This window comes from Zingiber officinale, chromosome 7B (assembly GCF_018446385.1).
Source record: "Zingiber officinale cultivar Zhangliang chromosome 7B, Zo_v1.1, whole genome shotgun sequence".
Classification (NCBI taxonomy): domain Eukaryota; kingdom Viridiplantae; phylum Streptophyta; class Magnoliopsida; order Zingiberales; family Zingiberaceae; genus Zingiber; species Zingiber officinale.
Window position 1 is genome coordinate 58,467,536 of NC_055999.1, and position 21,866 is coordinate 58,489,401.

Genomic DNA, 21,866 nt, shown 5'->3' on the forward strand with positions numbered 1-21,866 from the left:
GTCCGAGCGCCCGTAGCTGGTCTGGGCACCCGGAGCTGGTCCGGGCGCTTGGAATACAAAAGTCTATCTCGTCGCAAACGTGGAGCGCGCTGATTGGCTGGGCCGACATCACAGTCCAGATGCCCGGAAGGGATCCGGGTGCCTGGAGCTACCTATATAAGAAGCCTTCCACTAGAGCATGAATATAACATTCTACCACGATTGCTCTATTGCACACTGCTCCAAAGACGCTCCTGCGATGCTACGAAGCACCTTTGACAACCTGCTACTCAATTTTAATTTCCTTGTTGTCGTTAATTTAGTTTTATAGTTCTTGTACTAATCTTGTAACTTCTTTTACGAACTATTAGTGAATTGCTCAACGAAAGCACTCGACGAGTGGAGACCTTGGAGTAGGAGTCGACGAAGGCTCCGAACCAAGTAAAAACTTGGTGTGTTAGCATTGTTCTTATTTTTCTATTTCCGCTGCTTACTCGATTAAGTTTCAACAATCGCTATTCCCCCCCCCCCCCCCTCTAGCGAGCTTTACGATCCAACATATCGAAGCCCCCATCTCCCCCGTTCATGATTGAGCAATCTCCACTGGTCTCGGACCAACTTATTAAAGTCTTTACCTCCCCCGTTCAGGGTCAAGCTATCTCCACTGGTCCCGGATCAGCTTATCGAAGCCTCCACCTCCCTATTCGGGGTTGAGCTGTCTCTGTTGGTTGATCCTAGGAAGATCGTACCGGTTCCACTATACAAAAATTTTGTACAAGTGTCGAACCTTTCCTAAACAACCTATTGTGTTCTTTAGAAGTTAAATTAGGAATAAAAAACGGAACTTAACATTATTGATTCCAAATTTAACTTATCTATTCTTAATGGTTTAGATTTGGATCACAAGCGAAACTTAACACTATTGATCCAAATCAACCTATATTATAAAGTTAATTAAATATTTATTTCTAAAATTGGCTTCCAGGTCAAACATGGCGAGGCACTAGGTCTTCTTGGGTATGTGATCATTCACCACTGCCTTGACAAAGCCTTTAATAGAAATTCAATATTTAATTTCCTAAAATAACATTAGGTTTAACCGAAAAGAACAATCGAATCACAAATTCGAAAAACAAAAAAAAAATACAACTCGAATTACAAATTCGAAAAACTAGAATCTAATGCCTCTTGTGTTTGGAATTCATACAAAAGAAAAACTAGTATGATGTGGAAAATAATTACTAGTTATACCTTCCTTAGTATGCAACGACCTTTTGATCTTCTACCGTATTCCTCTTCTTATCCCGAATGTTGTGTAGGCAACGATCTAACGAGATGAGAACCACCCAAGCCCTTCTCCTTCCTCCTTGCAAGTTTTCGACCAAACCAAGAATCCTCCAAGTATGTAGAATTTCGGCCACCACCACCAAGCTCTAAGGGATGCAAGAAACAAAACCTCCTATCTCTCCTTCTTCTCCTAGCTAGAACCGACCACCATCAAAAGCTCCAAGAGAAGGATGAAACCGTCCACTAAAGAAGAAGAAAAGAGGAGAGGGAGAACCTCTAGGGCGAACCACACCAAGGAAGAAAAGAGAGGAAGAAATAGAATAGAGTCGTTACCCATGAAGGCACCTCTACCCCCTCTTTTATAATCCTTGATCTTGGCAAATAAGGAAATTTAAATAAAAACTTCCTTAATTCCTTTTCCATGAAAAGGAAAATTTATTTAATTAAAAAAATAATTTCCTTTTCATTATTAACATGGTCAGCCACCTATAAGCTCCAAACAAGGAAAATTTTAATTAACACAAGAATTAAAACTTCCTAATTTATTTTCGGAAATTTATAAAAAATTTCTCCAATAATTTTTCCCTTCATGGTGGGTTATAAAAGGAAATTTTATAAATTAAAATCTTTCTTTTAAACATGTGGATGATTTCCAAAAAGGAAAGTTTTCTCTAAAATTAAAATCTCCTTTCAATCTATAAATAAGGAAAGATATCAAATCTTCTCTTAATCTTTTGTAGAAACTTATAAAAGGAAATTTTTAATTTTAAAACTCTCTTTTTAAATCATGAACATGTTTACAAAAAAAGAAAGTTTTATCAAAATTAAAATCTTCTTTCAATCTACAAATAAGGAAAGATTTCAAATCTTTTCTTAATCTTTTGTAGACACTATAAAAGGAAAGATTTAAATTTTAAACTCTCTTTTATAAAACCATGTTATCCACATAAGAAAAGATTTTAAATAAATTCTTTTTAATTTTATTAGGGTCGGCCACATCATGCTTGGGCTCCAAGCATTGGTCGGCCCCTCCATCTTTGCTCAACCCTTTTCTTGGCCGGCCCAAGCTTGGTCTCCAAGCTTGCTTGGCCGACCCCTTTGGGTTGGGTGAGGAGTGGGTATGCGGTGGGTATAAATCTCTATATACAAGAGGCTACGATAGGGACTGAGAGGAGGAATTGATTTTGGCCTCCCGATGAAATTAAGCTTCCCGTATTCACCTCGAACACTCAACTTAATTTCATCAATAATAATTCATACCACTAAAGAATTATTATTGAACTACCGCACCAATCCCAAATTACGTTTTGGGCTCCTTCTTATTATGAGTGTGTTAGTCTCTCTGTGTTTAAGATGTTGAATGACCACTAATTAAATGAGTTACTGATAACTCACTTAATTAATATCTTAGTCCAAGAGTAGTACCACTCAACCTCATCGTCATGTCGGACTAAGTCCACCTCCAGGGTTTAACATGACAATCCTTATGAGCTCCTTTTGGGGGCATTCTCAACCTAGATTACTAGGACACAGTTTCCTTCTATAATCAACAACACACACTATAAGTAATATCATTTCCCAACTTATCGGGCTTATTGATTTATCGAGCTAAATCTCAGCCATTGATAAGTCAAAGAAATAAATACTAAATATATGTGCTTGTTATTATATTAGGATTAAGAGCACACACTTCCATAATAACTAAGGTCTTGTTCTTTTATTAAATCAGTATAAAAAGAACTTACCTTAAATGGTCCTACTCAATACACTTGGAGTGTACTTAGTGTAATTTATTAGTCAAGATAAACTAATACCTAATTACACTATGACTATTCCAATGGTTTGTTCCTTTCCATCTTAGTTGTGAGCTACTGTTTATAATTTACAAAGTACCAATAACACGATCTTCTGTGTATGACACCATATATCATGTTATCTACAATATAAATTAATTGAACAACTACACTTAGCAGTAAATGTAGATAATTTGACCAATGTGATTCTTGAATGTTTATACAAAAAGCTAGACTTTTAGTATGCACTCTAACAGTCTCAACTAGTCTCAGACCAGCCTATCAAAGCCCCCATCTCCTCCGTTTAGGGTTAAGCAATCTCCACTGGTCTTAGACCAGATTATCGAAGCCGTCATCTCCCCCATTCGGGGTCGAGCAATCTCCACTAGTCTCGGATCAGCTTATTGAATCCCCTATCTCCCCCATTCGAAGTCGAGCTATCTCCATTGGTCTCTGACAAGCTTATCGAAACATCCACCTCTCCCGTTCAGAGTCAAGCTATCTCCACTGGTCTTGGACTAGCTTATTGATGATGGTTATGCCAAGGAAGATCGTACCGGTTCCACTGTACAAAAATTTTGTACAAGTGTCGAACCTTTCCTAAATAACCTATTGTGTTCTTTAGAAGTTAAATTAGGAATCGCAAACAGAACTTAACATTATTGATTCCAAATTTAACTTATCTGTTCTTAATGGTTTAGACTTGGATCGTAAGCGGAGCTTAACACTATTGATCCAAACCCACCTACATTATAAATTCAATTAAATATTAATTTCCAAAATTGACTTCCAGGACTACATGGTGAGGCACATGACCTTCTTGGGTATGGGAGCAACCACCACCGCCTAGACAAAGCCTTTTAAGGAAAACTAATATTTAATTTCCTTATATAACTCTAGGTTTAACCAAAAACAATAATTCAATCACAAATTCGAAAAACAAAGAAAAACACAAACACGAATTACTAATTTGAAAAACTAGATCTAATGCCTCTTGTGTTTGAAATTCATACAAAGAAAAATAACTAGCATGATGCGGAAAACAATTGCTAATTATACATTTTCTTTGCAAGCTAATGACCTCAAGATCTTTTGCCGTATTCCTCGCCTTGCCTTGGACGTCGTGTGGGCGACAATCCTCCAAGATGAACACCACCCAAAGCCTTCTTCTTCTTCTTCTAAATTTCGGCCACCACCACCACAAAAGAAAAGAGAGCAAAGGGAAAGGGAGAAGAGAGAGGGCCGGCCACCAAGAGAGTCTCCACCAAGAGAATAAGAGTTGTGTCTCATGAGGCCTCCTCACCCCTTCTTTTATATTACTTACCCAAGGCAAATAAGGGAAGAATTTTTACAAAAATTAAAATCTTCCTCTTGTTTTTCCTTTTCTCGTTTAATTTTCCTTTTCTTTCCTCTTGATTGAATCAATCACCAAATCATTGGATGATGATTTTAATTTTATTTTTATTTGGCCGGCCACCTTGCTTGGGCACCAAGCAAGGGTGGCCGACCCCCTTAAAGAGGAAGAAAATATTTTTTATAAAATTTTATAAAAGAACAAAACCTCTTATAAAATTTTACAAGCTCTCTTTCTAAAAGTGGATGTTAAAAAAGGAAAGTTTTAAAATTTAAAACTTCTCTTCAAAAATTTCCTTTTTTTAAAATGAATAGAAAATTTTAATTTTAAAACTTCTCTTCCTTTTTTCTAAAACAATAAGGATGGTTAAAAAAGGAAAGTTTTAAAATTTTTAAAACTCTCTATTAAACCATGTTGCCTAATTCAAATAAGGAAAGTTTTTAAAATTAAAATCTCTCTTTTAAAACTTATAGTTTTCTTTAAAGAGAATATTTTAAAAATTCAAAACACTCCTCCTATTTGAATTAATCATGGCCGGCCCCTACTTACTTGGTCACCAAGCAATAGGGCCGATCCCCATAGAGAAGGATGTGGCCGGCCCTTGCTTGGTCACCAAGCATTGGACCGGCCCCCTTCTTGGACACCAAGATGGACGTATATTGAGTGGTTTATAAGGCACTAATGAGGCTACGATAGGGACCTAGAGGAGAAGTTAGTTTTGGCCTTCCGATCAGCTTGAGTATCCCGTGTTCGCCCCGAACACACAACTCAACAGTTCATCAACAATAACTCATTCCACTAGAGAGTTATTGTTGCACTACCGCACCAATCCCAAATTATGTTATGGGCTCCTTCTTATCATGAGTGTGTTAGTCTCCCTGTGTTTAAGATAACGAATGTCCACTAATTAAGTAAGTTACAGACAACTCACTTAATTAATATCTAAGTCCAAGAGTAGTACCACTCAACTTCATTGTCATGTCGGACTAAGTCCACCTACAGGGTTTAACATGACAATCCTTATGAGCTCCTCTTGGGGACATTCTCAACCTAGATAACTAGGACACAGTTTCCTTCTATAATCAACAACACACACTATAAGTAATATCATTTCCCAACTTATCGGGCCTATTGATTTATCAAGCTAAATCTCACCCTTTGATAAGTTAAAGAAATAAATACTAAATATATGTGCTTGTTATTATATTAGGATTAAGAGCACACACTTCCATAATAACTAAGGTCTAGTTCTTTTATTAAGTCAGTATAAAAAGAACTTACCTAAAATGGTCCTACACAATACACTTAGAGTGCACTAGTGTAATTTATTAGTCAAGATAAACTAATACCTAATTACACTACAACTATACCAATGGTTTGTTCCTTTCCATCTTAGTCGTGAGCAACTGTTTATAATTTATAAAGAGCTGATGACATGATCTTCTGTGTGTGACACCACACACCATGTTATCTACTTTATAAATTAATTGAACAACTATATTTAACAAATAAAAATAGACATTTGACCAATGTGATTCTTTTATTTCAAAAATAAATATTTACAAAAGCTAGGCTTTTAGTATACACTCTAACAATCTCCCACTTATACTAAAAGACTAAGCTGCCATATCTGTTGCCATACATCTGATTCCCATCCCTTCCACATGTCGATCAAAAGCTTTCGCCGGAAGGGCCTTAGTGAAAGGATCTGCCAGGTTATCTGCTGATGCAATCTTGGCGATGACAACTTCTCCTCGCTTGACGATGTCTCGTATCAGGTGGTACTTGAGCTCTATATGTTTACTTGCCTTATGGGCTCGTGGTTCCTTCGAGTTTGCAACTGCACCGCTATTATCACAATAAATTATGATGATTTTGGGAAAACCAGGAATCACATCTAAGTCCATTAGAAAGTTCCTGAGCCATATAGCTTCTTTGGCTGCCTCAGAGGCTGCCACATACTCAGCTTCCATGGTTGAGTCTAAAATGTATTTTTGCTTAACACTCCTCCATGCAATGACTCCACCTCCTAAAGTAAACACATAGCCTGATATAGACTTACTGTTGTCCCTATCTGATTGGAAATCTGAATCCATGTAACCCACAGGGAGCAAATCGTCTGGTTGGTAAACTAGCATATAATCTCTAGTCCTTCTCAAGTACATCAATATATGCTTTACAGCAGTCCAATGTCCTTGTCCAGGGTTACTCTGATATCTGCTAACCATGCCCACGGTAAAATAGATATCAGGTCTCGTACACAGCATTGCATACATAAGGCTTCCTACAACCGAAGCATAAGGAACTGCCTTCATATCCTCCATTTCCTTTGATGTCTTCGGAGACATCTCTTTAGATAAGGCTACTCCATGCCTAAAAGGTAAGAAACCTTTCTTGGAGTTCTGCATGCTAAAACGAGCAAGGATTGTATCTATATATAAAGCTTGAGATAGGAATAACATTATTTTCTTGCGATCCCTTATAACTTTGATCCCAAGAATGTGTGCATATTCTCCTAAGTCCTTCATATCAAATTGTTTAGACAACCATACCCTTACATCCGATAATACTTTGACATTGTTGCCAATTAACAAAATATCATCTACGTATAGTATAAGAAATACCACCACGTTTCCGTTACACTTCTTGTATACACAAGGCTCATCCGGACACTGAATAAATCCATATGACTGGATTACTTCATTAAACCGGATGTTCCAAGATCTTGAAGCTCACTTTAGTTCATAAATGGACCGATTCAGCTTGCACACTAGATACTCTTTGCCTTTTTCAATGAATCCCTCTGGTTGCTTCATATGGATGTTTTCTTCAAGACTTCCATTAAGGAAAGCTATCTTGACATCCATTTGCCAAATCTCATAATCCATATAAGCAGCAATGGATAAGAGTATCCAGATAGACTTTAGCATAGCTACCGGCGAAAAAGTCTCCTCATAATCGATTCCCACTTTCTGAGTACACCCTTTCGCAACAAGCCTTGCTTTGAAGGTTTCTACCTTCCCATTTGTCCCTCTTTTCCTTTTATAGATCCAATTGCATCCAACGGCTTTTACACCATCAGGTGGTTCTACAAGCTCCCAGACCTTATTAGAATACATACACTCTATTTCAGAATTCATTGCCTTTTGCCAAGATACTGCATCTTTATCTTGGAATGCTTCGTCATATGTCCGGGGATCAGGTTCATGTTTACCCGGGATCAAGTCCGAGACTCTCCCAAAAACATGAATCTCTAAGGTTGCCTCACAACCCTCCCACTACGACGAGGCATTGTCTCTGGTTGTGTATCATGTGTGACACGTGTTGCAGTTTCTTGTGGTACTTCATCTTGTACTGTTGGTATTAAAGTAGACGTGTCCTCTCTTATTTCTTCTAGAACTATTTCACTTATGGGCTTATGGTTCATTACATAATCTTCTTCTAAAAATCGAGCATTGGTGCTAACAATGATCTTCTGATTTTTAGGATTATAAAACAAACCACCTTTCGTTCCCTTACGATATCCCACAAACAGACAAACTTCTGTACGTGATTCCAACTTGTCAGTATCTCCCTTCAGCACATGTGCTAGACTACCCCATATTTGGATATGATTCAGACTAGGCTTACACCCATTCCATAATTCTATAGGAGTAGAAGGAACTGTTTTAGAAGGTACCATATTCAGAATGTACACTGTTTTAGTTAGAGCTCTAGAGCCAATCATTTGATGATTGTTGTATGGACTCTTTGTATCATATTCTTATATATATAAAGGTATTTGTTTATGGTTATTATGCTTACTTGTATTGGTGCTAAATAACTAAGTATAATAGCGTCCTTGAGTAGAAGGTTCTTACCTATATCAATCGATTGGTTGAATCGATAGTGAGATGATATAGGGAACACTACTCCTAATCATTCCTAGTCAAGTATTAGCATTCAAGGATAATGTTAATGCGACGAGACTAGCATGTAGGTCAACTTGATGACTTGATCTCACAAGTCATAGATATGGAGATATCAAGTTGACACATGGGTATGCATTGGAGAATGTATACTGAATGACCCGCTATGAGAAAGTATCATGGATCGTTATATGAGTGTCATATACTTTCTCATGTGGCTATTAGTATGACTATTAGTCCTTGGACCTGAAGTCACCATGGTTTCCTACATAAGGAGTTGCATACTTTGGCTTCGTCAAACGTCACCCGTAACTAGGTGGACTATAAAGGCGATTACTGGGTATATAAAAAATTATGTGGAGGGATGTGAGTGATGTAGATGGGATCTATCCCTCCTATATGACGGGAGTGACATCGATATTCTTGATTGAGTGAGACCACTAAGTGCATGGCCATGCCCAAATGAGTCAATATGAGATGTTGAGCTCATTTGATTGAGTGAGTCTACTTGGGATTCAAGATTTAGATTGATTAGAGGATGACATGGTCTATGCCTCACATTGATCAATCTAGATGTCAAGGATAGAAGGACACTTGTCATATATCGTGAAGAGTCACAATTAGTAGTCACAAGGTGATGTTGGATCTCAACATTCTTATAACTTGTGTAGTAATGATGTGTTGCTTGATACCGCTCATTACTTATGCTTCTAAATGGGTTTAGGAGCATTGCCAATATTATAAGAACCTATAGGGTCACACACAAAGGGAAATTAGATGGAGATTAGGTTCATTTGATGAACCTAAAGGATTAGGTCCATGTGATGAACCAAATTGGATTAAGAGTAATCCAAATTAGACTAATTGAGTTGGACTCAATTTGGTTCATGTGTTAGATGAGTCTAATTTGGACTTAGACTCATTGAGTCAATTTAATTCAATGAATAGAGATTCATTAAATTAAAATTGACTTGAACCAATGATTAGATTTGATCAACCATGGGAGAGAAGTGGTCAAGTTTGACTTGACTTGAGAGGAAGATGAAGGGTCAAGTTTGACTTGACCATTTGCCACCTCATTGGTGAGTTGGCAAAGAGTGGGCCAATGATGATGATCCACATCATCATGATTGCTTAAGTGGGATGTCACCTCATGAGAGTTACCAAGAGTTGTGACTCTTGGTATTCCTTGGAGGTTATTAACCTCATTCATGTGGCCGGCCACTCATTCATTTGGTGAGTTTCATTTTTTTTTGTGTAACTCTCATCTTCTTTCTCAAGCTCTCTCTTCTCTCCCTCTCCTCCACCTTGGCCGAACCTTTCAAAGGTGCTAGCACACCTTTTGTTTGGTTTCTCCATCTCTTGCTTGTGTGGATACACATAGAGGAGTATCTACTTTGATACTCTCGAGATTCGCAAACCTTGGGCGAGCAGGATTAGCGAAGGGCATCGCATCAAGGGTAAAGCTCTTCTCCTTTGTAGATCTAGGCTAGAAACTTGTACTCGAAGTTTTATGTAAATTTTATTTCTTCGCACAGATCCGGCGGCGGGGTTTCGGGGTTTCCGCAACGCAAAAAGCAGTTTTTGCGGCCCGAAAAACTCAACAGTGGTATCAGAGCCACGTGCGAAGCGCGTACGAGTTTTTGTTTGTATTTTTATGAAAAATATCATTTCTGTAATATTCTGTAAATTTACTTGTTTTTTATAGATTTTATGGGTATTGTTCTCATAGAAGCGAAGCACAAAAGTTTAGACACTTGTAGGCTTCGACTATTGTGAAAATTTTTCCGAAACGGCAAGGTTTCACACCAAATCGTTTTGGGACAGCGGGCTAAGGTGCTGTAGGATCACTTAGGAACACTCGCGATGGTTATATCGCGGATAGGGGTGTTGCCCCTAACCCCGCAAGGGGCTTCGTTCCGTGATTGCGCCCGAAAATTGCTAAACGGGACCGCCGGGAATTTTTACTCATAAAATCGTAAAAATATTAGACAAAATTACAGAAATTTATGGGAATTACATTATTTAGAATTGTGTATCATTTTGTGATGGTCATGGCCCAAAAGACCCCAATTTGATTGAAAATTGTGTTGTAATTCATAATACGGCCCGCGTGCCGTCATGTGATTGTGCGTGTTGTATATTTGATATGCGACCTGCGCGTCGTGCCTTTCTATTTATTTATTCCTATTATAAATAGTTTAGACTCGAATGTAACTCGAGTTTCATCTTTTGTAATGTACAAAATGAAACGATGGAAGGTTCACTCGAGACGGAGTTACGAGGAGAGTGCGAGCAACACAAGGTGGCCAAAGGAAGGAGCTTGAGAAGCTATTGACCTTAGGTTGACCATCCGATCTTCTCATTAGCTTGAGAAGATCGTAGTAGGGGCCATGACTAATCACAAAATTAATTAATTGCTTGTGTGTGTATATGTGATGCATGCTAGATTAGTAATTAATTAGTGCCTTAACGATTAGATTAGATCTAAATCGCGCACATGACGCACCTCCACGATTAGATTAGATTTAAATCGAGTATATGATACACATCGTCGATTAGATTAGATCTCAATCGCGTCAACTCAAAAATGCCTACCATGCCGTGATACCTATCACTACCTCGATCACATGTTGTTGTTGAATCTGCCAAAGCAGAGCAACACATATTATCTTGGTAGGGTATGGAGGGACAATCTTGGTCCCGCCTATCAATGCATGGGTGAGTAAAAACTCAATTAGATTGAGTACAACTAGTTAAATCAAGTTTAACTGTAGGCATTTATCCAATAGTTGGAAGATGGGACAAAATCACATTTATATTAACTCTTGGGCATATTAGCCAAAGCTAAGTCGAGTTTTAATATAAATGCGGATCTTGATCCTATATACAAGAGTTGCATAGAGATGTAATTGGTAATTAGTTACCTACCGATCATACTAGGTCTTGGGCGATTTAGCCAAAGCTAACTCAAGGCGTAGTATGATGTGGATCTTGTCCCACTTAAATTATAGAATTCAGTGGGAGCATCATTTAATTAAAGGCCTAATTAGATGATTAATTGGAATATGATATTTATTTTCTGCATTTTTCTGTTGTAGATTACCATGTCGTCAAACACGAATCCTTCTCCTTGCGTTCTGTCCTTGATAAGGACAAGCTCAACGGAGCTAACTTCCTGGACTGGTACAGGAACCTGAGAATTGTTCTCACACAGGAACGAAAACTGTACGTCCTGGAGCAGCCCATTCCCGAGGCACCTCCTGCCACTGCCACGCGAGCTGACCGTGATGCTTATAAGAAGCATCAAGATGACGCATTAGATGTGTCCAGTCTAATGCTCGCGACCATGAACTCTGAGCTTCAGAAGCAACATGAGTTGATGGGTGCTTATGATATGGTTGAACATCTGCGTCAACTATATCAAGGACAAGTGAGGCACGAGAGATTCGAGATCTCTAAGGCATTATTTCAGTGCAAGATGCAAGATGGGACTCCCGTAGGCCCATATGTACTCAAGATGATTGGGTACATAAAAAACCTACAGAGGTTGGGAATTCCCTTGGCCAAGAGCTGGCCACTGACTTGATCTTGCAGTCCTTACCAGAGAGCTACAGTTAGTTTATCATGAACTACAACATGAACAAAATTGACAAGCCATTGTCCGAGCTGCTTAGCATGTTAAGAACTGCTGAGCTTAACCTTAAGAAGGTTAAGCCCAACCCTATTCTGATGGTTCAGAAACACAAGGACAAGGGCAAGCCCAAAGGCAAGGGAAAGTCCCAAGCCAAGGGCAAAGGCAAGGCACTGAAACCCAAAGGAGGGGTTACCAAGGATGCTACCTGCTTCCACTGCGGTCAGACCGGACACTGGAAGAGGAACTGCAAAGTTTACCTGGAAGATCTTAAGAAGAAGAGAAGTGAGACTTCCACTTTAGGTATCTATGTTATAGAAGTCAATCTATCTATTTCTTCATCATGAGTATTAGATACCGGATGTGCTTCTCACATTTGTATTAATGTGCAGGCACTGAGAAATAGCACCTACGAGTAGGCAATGGAGCACGGGTTGCTGCTGTAGGAACTTATCATCTATCTCTGCCTTCTGGGCTTGTATTAGAATTAGATTAATGTTGTTATGTGCCTTCTTTAACTAAGAACATAATTTCAGTTTCTTGTTTGGACAAGAAAGGTTTTTCATTTATAATAAAGAACAAATATTGTTCAGTTTATTTAAATGATATATTCTATTGTAGTGCACCTCTGATGAACGGACTCTATATTCTAGACCTTGAGAACCCTATCTATAACATAAGTACCAAGAGGTTCAAGTCAAAAGACATGAACCAAACCTATATCTGGCATTGTCGCTTAGGTCATATAAATGACAAACGCTTATCTCAGCTCCATAAAGATGGTTTGCTGGACTCATTTGATTTTGAATCATATGAGACATGCGAGTCATGCCTACTGGGCAAGATGACCAAGACTCCCTTTAGTGGACACAGTGAGAGAGCGACTGACTTGTTAGGACTTATACATAGTGATGTATGTGACCCTTTCAATGTCACTACCAGGGGTGGTTATAGGTACTTCATTACATTTACTGATGACTTCAGTAGATATAGTTATGTGTACCTAATGACACATAAGTCAGAATCCTTTGAAAAGTTCAAAGAATTCAAGAATGAAGTACAAAACCAGCTTGACAAGAGTATTAAGATACTTCGATCAGATCGAGGTGGTGAATACCTTAGCCATGAGTTTCGTGACTATCTAGCTGAGTGTGGGATTCTATCTCAACTCACTCCTCCTGGAACACCACAGTGGAATGGTGTATCCGAAAGGAGGAATCGTACCTTATTAGATATGGTACGATCTATGATGAGTCACACAGATCTTCCTATGTATCTTTGGGGCTATGCTTTAGACACAACAGTCTTCATACTCAATCGAGTTCCATCCAAGGCTGTAATAAAGACACCATATAGGATATGGACTGGGCGAGATGTCCAGGTGTCTTTTATAAGGATTTGGGGTTGTGAGGCTTACATTAGACGTCAAGTCTCGGATAAACTGGGACCCAAATCCGACAAGTGCTATTTCATTGGATATCCTAAGGAAACGAAGGGATATTACTTCTACATTCCCAGTCAACACAAGATAGTTGTGGCTAAGACTGGGGTATTTCTAGAAAGGAACTTTGTTTCTAGAAAGACTAGTGGGAGTACGTTCGATCTTGAAGAAGTTCAAGATGTGGACCATAGCACTAAAGCCTTGATGGAAGTTGAACTGGAACCAAAAAGTGTTGTGGATGATGTTGTTCCATAAGGAGTTGAGGAACCACAACCAGTCAAGTAGACCTACCTCTTCACAGATCTGATAGGGTACGTCGTCAGCCTGAGAGATACTCATTTCTCTTGCCTGACCATGATGATGTTGTGCTCATTGAGGATGAGCCTACCTCCTATCAGGAAGCTGTGATGAGATCAGATTCTGAGAAATGGCTAGAGGCCATGAGATCCGAGATGGAATCCATGTACACTGACCAAGTATGGACTTTGGTTGATCCACCTGAAGGGGTCAAACCCATTGGGTGTAAGTGGGTCTTTAAGAGAAAGATTGACATGGAGGGACTTATTTATAAGGGTCGCTTGGTAGCTAAAGGTTTCAAGCAAATTCATGGTATTGACTATGATGAAACCTTTTCTCCAGTAGCGATGTTTAAGTCCATTCGGATCATGCTTGCTATTGCAGCGTACCACGATTATGAGATCTGACAGATGGATGTCAAAACCGCGTTTCTAAATGAAAACCTGCTCGAGGATGTGTACATGACACAACCTGAGGGTTTTGTAGATCCACAGTATACTGGCAGAGTATGCAAGCTGCATAGGTCCATTTATGGACTAAAGCAAGCTTCTCGGAGCTGGAATCTTCGATTCGATGATGCAATCAAATAGTTTGGTTTCATCAAGAATGAAGATGAACCTTGTGTCTACAAGAATGTTTTAGGGAACACAGTTGTCTTCCTTATATTGTATGTGGATGACATACTACTCTTTGGGAAGGATATCCCTTTGATGCAGTCTGTCAAGACTTGGCTAGGGACTTGTTTCTCAATGAAGGACTTAGGTGAAGCATCCCGCATTCTAGGTATACAGATCTATAGATATAGATCTAATAGATTGCTTGGCCTAAGTCAGAGTACATACATTGACAAGGTACTACTACGGTTTGCCATGCAGAACTCCAAGAAGGGATTTCTGCCGATGTCACATGGTGTGAGTTTTTCGAAGACTCAAGGTCCCTCTTCTAGAGAGGAGAGCGACCGCATGGATCAGATCCCTTATGCTTCGGCCATAGGATCTATCATGTATGCCATGCTATGTACTCGTCCTGATGTCTCGTATGCTTTGAGCATGACGAGCAGATACCAGTCAGATCCAGGTGAAAGTCACTGGATAGTGGTCAAGAATATTCTTAAGTACTTGAGAAGGACTAAAGAATATTTTTTGATATATAGAGGCGATGACGAGCTAGCTGTAAAGGGTTACAGTGATACTAGCTTCCAAACTGACCAGGATGATTATCGATCGTAGTCTGGGTTCGTGTTTTGCATAAATGGTGGTGTTGTGAGCTGGAAGAGTTCAAAGTAGGACACAGTAGCTGATTCTATAATAGAGACCGAGTATATTGCTGCATCAGAAGCAGCAAAGGAGGTAATTTGGATCCGCAAGTTCATTACTGAGCTTGGGGTGGTTCCTAGCATAGCTGATCCCAAAGAGCTCTATTGTGACAACAATGGAGCAATAGCACAGGCCAAGGAACCTCGCTCACACCAGCGGACCAAACACATACTACGACGCTTCCATCTCATTCGAGAGATCACCGATAGAGGAGATGTGAAGATTTATAGAGTACCCACTGAGGCTAACATCGCCGATCCCTTGACCAAGGCTTTGGCACAGAGAAACCATGATCGTCACACTAGGTCATTGGGTCTTAGAGCCTATACTAATTGTCACTAGTGCTAGTGGGAGATTGTTAGTTAGAGCCCTAGAGCCAATCATTTGATGATTGTTGTATGGACTCATTGTATCATATTCTTATATATATAAAGGCATTTGTTTATAGTTATTATGCTTACTTGTATTGGTGCCAAATAATTAAGTATAATAGCGTCCTTGAGTAGAAGGTTCTTACCTATATCAATCGATTAATTGAATCGATAGTGAGATGATATAGGGAACACTACTCCTAATCATTCCTAGTCAAGTATTAGCATTCAAGGACAATGTTAATGCGACGAGACTAGCATGTAGGTCAACTCGATGACTTGATCTCACAAGTCATGGATATGGAGATATCAAGTTGACACATAGGTATGCATTGGAGAATGTATACTGAATGACCTGCTATGAGAAAGTATCATGGATCGTTATATGAGTGTCATATACTTTCTCATGTGGCTATTAGTATGACTATTAGTCCTTGGACCTGAAGTCACCATGATTCCCTACATAAGGAGTTGCATACTTTGGCTTCGTCAAACGTCACCCGTAACTAGGTGGACTATAAAGGCGATTACTGGGTATGTAAAAAATTATGTGGAGGGATGTGAGTGATGTAGATGGGATCTATCCCTCCTATATGACGAGAGTGACATCGATATTCTTGATAGAGTGAGACCACTAAGTGTATGGTCATGCCCAAATCAGTCAATATGAGATGTTGAGCTCATTTGATTGAGTGAGTCTACTTGGGATTCAAGATTTAGATTAATTAGAGGATGACATGGTCTATGCCTCACATTGATCAATCTAGATATCAAGGATAGAAGGACACTTGTCATATATTGTGAAGAGTCACAATTAGTAGTCACAAGGTGATGTTGGATCTCAACATTCTTATAACTTGTGTAGTAATGATGTGTTGCTAGATACCGCTCATTACTTATGCTTCTAAATGGGTTTAGGAGCATTGCCAATATTATAAGAACCTATAGGGTCACACATAAAGGGCAATTAGATGGAGATCAGGTTCATTTGATGAACCTAAAGGATTAGGTCCATGTGATGAACCAAATTGGATTAAGAGTAATCCAAATTAGACTAATTGAGTTGGACTCAATTTGGTTCATGTGTTAGATGAGTCTAATTTGGACTTAGACTCATTGAGTCAATTTAATTCAATGAATAGAGATTCATTAAATTAAAATTGACTTGAACCAATGATTAGATTTGATCAACCATGGGAGAGAAGTGGTCAAGTTTGACTTGACTTGAGAGGAAGATGAAGGGTCAAGTTTGACTTGACCATTTGCCACCTCATTGGTGAGTTGGCAAAGAGTGGGCCAATGATGATGATCCACATCATCATGATTGCTTAAGTGGGATGCCACCTTATGGGAGTTACCAAGAGTTGTGACTCTTGGTATTCCATGGAGGTTATTAACCTCATTCATGTGGCCGACCACTCATTCATTGGGTGAGTTTCATTTTTTTTGTGTAACTCTCATCTTCTTTCTCAAGCTCTCTCTTCTCTCCCTCTCCTCCACCTTGGCCGAACCTTTCAAAGGTGCTAGCACACCTTTTGTTTGGTTTCTCCATCTCTTGCTTGTGTGGATACACATAGAGGAGTATCTACTTTGATACTCTCGAAATCCAGCGAACCTTGGACGAGCGGGATTAGCGAAGGGCATTACATCAAGGGTAAAGCTCTTCTCCTTTGTAGATCTAGTTTAGATCTAGGCTAGAAACTCGTACTCGAAGTTTTACGTAAATTTTATTTCTTCGCACGGATCCGGTGGCGGGATTTCGGGGTTTCCGCAACTCAAAAAGCGGTTTTTGCGGCCCGAAAAACCCAACACCTTCTACTGCCTGTAGTTCTGTCAGAAGTTCCGCCAACATATACTCTCTTTTGTTCATGTTATAGTTCAGGCGGAATTGCTCAAAACTTCTGGGTAGCATTTGGAGAATTATATCGACTTGGGTTTCCCCCATCGATTTCTCCTCCAAGGACTTATATTTCGTTCAGATAAGCCATCATTTTGAGGATATGATCCCTTACGGGTGTCCCCTCAGACATGGTGGTTGTCATTAACTTTCTCATTGCCTCTTACTTAGCAGTCCGACTCTGGTGCCCAAAGAGTTCTTTGAGATTGTTCATTATATCATAAGTCGTTGATAAATCTTGATGCTGATGTTGCAATACATTTGACATTGAAGCCAAAATGTAACACCGCGCCATCTCATCTGCTTTTACCCATTTCTTATGATACTCAATCTTCTCTAACTTTCAGCAGTTAAGACTATATCCAGGTTTCTTTTCCAATCTATATAGTTGGGACCAGTAAGTCTATTCTCTTTCAGAATAATGGGCAGTGGGTTGAAAGTCATCCTCAGAATCACAAAATAAATTTTGATCAAGACTCTAAATTTAGAATAATATTGATTCCTCAAATAATACTATTTAAATTTATCAACACCTCAAAACACCGTGAATATTGCATGTCACATTAGTGTGGACGTATACAAATTCAACATTTGTAAGAGGAGGGTGTAACCCATTAATTTTATTATCTTGTCATCCTGACTTTATGACAAATAAAATTAATAGTTGGTTTTCCTTTGGTCACACAAAACAATAGCAGTGACTCTGTTGGGGAGGATACTATTGAATGCGTCTAAGTGTATATCATTACTTGATACTTAGTCCATTAAATAGGATTGTGCCCCTTCAGTTGGAGAAGATCACACACTCCTAAATAATTTCCTATAACCATCCATAAAGGAAGTTTGATCTAGTGATCCGCAACAAACCCATCCGTTGTGGAGGGAGGCACTCAGAGCCAACACGCAAGCTTATTACATCACTTACAAACAAATAATGGAGACCGTGGAATTTATTAAAATCCCTCTCCCACTTAGTTATTTAAAAATGAGGATTTTAACCTATGCTAGCATACATCACATGCACATAAATATTACAGTAAATAAAAACAATAAATTTGGAAATTAATTTTCCAACTATTATGCCATTTTCCATCACCGTCTTCAGTATGCCCCAACCCAAGCTACTGCCATCTTTAGCCACCGCCATCGGGTTGAGTTGTCGCATCTATCTTGCTTCTTATTCCGCTGCGTCTCTGGTCCTCCAAAAGCACCACGCATCGCAAAGATACGATCCATGACAAATATAGAATTTTACATATATCGATCCTATATTCCATAAAGGAATGTACATGTATTCTAGATAGAACAAAAAATAAAATTCTAAAAATAATACAGCTCCTGCTGTATTTGATACATATAATCATGCACACAAAATAATGCCCTTGACATGTCCAAGGGTCCAATCACACACAATATCTAAATGTCATAATAGTTGGAACCAACAACCACAAAGTTAGCACATCCTACTATTATCCTGCCTAAATTATGTATGGCATATGCATAATTAATTTGAAAACCAAAACACACAGAGGCAAACCCTAGCTCTGATACCAATTGTTAGTTATACCTAAGAAGATCGTACCTGTTCAACTGTACAAAAATTTTGTACAAGTGTCGAACCTTTCCTAAATAACTTATTGTGTTCTTTAGAAGTTAAATTAGGAATCGCAAACGGAACTTAACATTATTGATTTCAAATTTAACTTATCTGTTCTTAATTGTTTAGACTTGGATCGCAAGCGAAACTTAACACTATTGATCCAAACCCACCTACGTTATAAATTCAATTAAATATTAATTTCCAAAATTGGCTTCCAGGACTGCATGGTGAGGCACATGACCTTCTTGGATATGGGAGCATCCAGCACCGCCTAGACAATGCCTTTTAAGGAAAGCTAATTTTTAATTTCCTTATATAACTCTAGGTTTAACCAAAAAGAACAATCGAATCACAAATTCGAAAAACAAAGAAAAACACAAACACGAATTACTAATTCGAAAAACTAGATCTAATGCCTCTTGTGTTTGAAATTTATACAAAGAAAAATAACTAGCATGATGCGGAAAACAATTGCTAATTATACCTTTTCTTTGCAAGCTAATGACCTCAAGATCTTCTGCCATATTCCTCACCTCGCCTTGGACGTCGTGTGGGCGACGATCCTCCAAGATGAACACCACCCAAAGCCTTCTTCTCCTTCTTCTAAATTTCAGCCACCACCACCATAAAAGAAAATAGAGCAAAGGGAAAGGGAGAAGATAGAGGGTCGGCCACCAAGAGAGTCTCCACCAAGAGAATAAGAGTTGTGTCTCATGAGGCCTCCTCACCTCTTCTTTTATATTACTTGCCCAAGGCAAATAAGGGAAGAATTTTTATAAAAATTAAAATCTTCCTCTTGTTTTTCCTTTTCCCTTTTAGTTTTCCTTTTCTTTCCTCTTGATTGAATCAATAACCAAATCATTGGATGATGATTTTAATTTTATTTTTATTTGGCCGACCACCTTGCTTGGGCACCAAGCAAGGGTGGCCAACCCCCTTAAAGAGGAAGAAAATATTTTTTATAAAATTTTATAAAAGAAGAAAACCTCCTATAAAATTTTACAAGCTCTCTTTCTAAAAGTGGATGTTAAAAAAGGAAAGTTTTAAAATTAAAATCATATTTTAAAATTTAAAACTTCTCTTCAAAAATTTCCTTTTTTAACATGAATAGAAAATTTTAATTTTAAAACTTCTCTTCCTTTTTTCTAAAACCATAAGGATGGTTAAAAAAGGAAAGTTTTAAAATTTTTAAAACTCTCTATTAAACTATGTGGCCTAATTCAAATAAGGAAAGTTTTTAAAATTAAAATATCTCTTTTAAAACTTATAGTTTTCTTCAAAGAGAAGATTTTAAAAATTCAAAACACCCCTCCTATTTGAATTAATAATGGTCGGCCCCTACTTGCTTGGTCACCAAGCAATAGGGCCGATCCCCATAGAGAAGGATGTGGCCGGCCCTTGCTTGGTCACCAAGCATTGGACCGGCCCCTTTCTTGGACACCAAGATGGACTTATATTGAGTGGTTTATAAGGCACTAATGAGGCTACGATAGGGACTCATAGGAGAAATTGGTTTTGGCCTTCCGATGAGCTTGAGTATCCCGTGATCGCCCCGAACACACAACTCAAGTTCATCAACAATAACTCATTACACTAGAGAGTTATTGTTGCACTACCGCACCAATCCCAAATTATGTTATGGGCTCCTTCTTATCATGAGTGTGTTAGTCTCCCTGTGTTTAAGATAACGAATGCCCACTAATTAAGTAAGTTATTGACAACTCACTTAATTAATATCTAAGTCCAAGAGTAGTACCACTCAACTTCATTGTCATGTCGGACTAAGTCCACCTACATGGTTTAACATGGCAATCCTTATGAGCTCCTCTTGGGGACATTCTCAACCTAGATAATTAGGATACAGTTTCATTCTATAATCAACAACACACATTATAAGTAATATCATTTCACAACTTATCGGGCCTATTGATTTATCGAGCTAAATCTCACCCTTTGATATGTTAAAGAAATAAACACTAAATATATGTGCTTGTTATTATATTAGGATTAAGAGCACACACTTTCATAATAACTAAGGTCTAGTTCTTTTATTAAGTCAGTATAAAAAGAACTTACCTAAATGGTCCTACTCAATACACTTAGAGTGTACTAGTGTAATTTATTAGTCAAGATAAACTAATACCCAATTACACTACAACTATACCAATGGTTTGTTCCTTTCCATCTTAGTCGTGAGCAACTGTTTATAATTTATAAAGAGCTGATGACATGATCTTCTGTGTGTGACACCACACATCATGTTATCTACTTTATAAATTAATTGAACAACTATATTTAACAAATAAATATAGACATTTGACCAACGTGATTATTTTATTTCAAAAATAAATATTTACAAAAGCTAGGCTTTTAGTGTACACTCTAACAATTGAAGCTTCCATCTCTCCCGTTCGGGATCGAGCAATCTCCACTAGTCTCGGACTACCTTATTGAAGCCTCCACCTCCTCCGTTCGGGGTCGAGTAGTCTCCACTGATCTTGGACCAACTTATCAAAGCCCCCATCTCTCCCATTTCGGATCAAGCTATCTCCACTGGTCTCGAAGCTTATCAAATCCTCCACCTCCCCTGTTCGAGGTCAAGATATCTCCAATAGTTTAGACCAGCTTATCCAAGCCCCTATCTCCCCCATTCGGGTTTGAGCAGTTTCCACTGGTCTCGGGCCAACTTATCAAAGCCCCCATCTCCCCCATTCGGAGTTGAGCAGTCTTCACAAGTTTCGGACTAGCTTATCGAAGCCTCCACCTCCCCCGTTTGGGGTCGAGCTATATCCAATGGTCTCAGACCAACTTATCGAATCCTCCACCTCCCTGTTCGAGGTTGAGCTGTCTCCACTAGTCTCAGACCAGCTTATCAAAGTCTCCACCTCCCTCGTTCAGGGTTAAGCTTTCTCCATTTGTCTCTGACCAGCTTATCTAAGCCTCCACCTCTCCTGTTTAGGGTCGAGTTGTCTCCATTGGTCTAAGATAA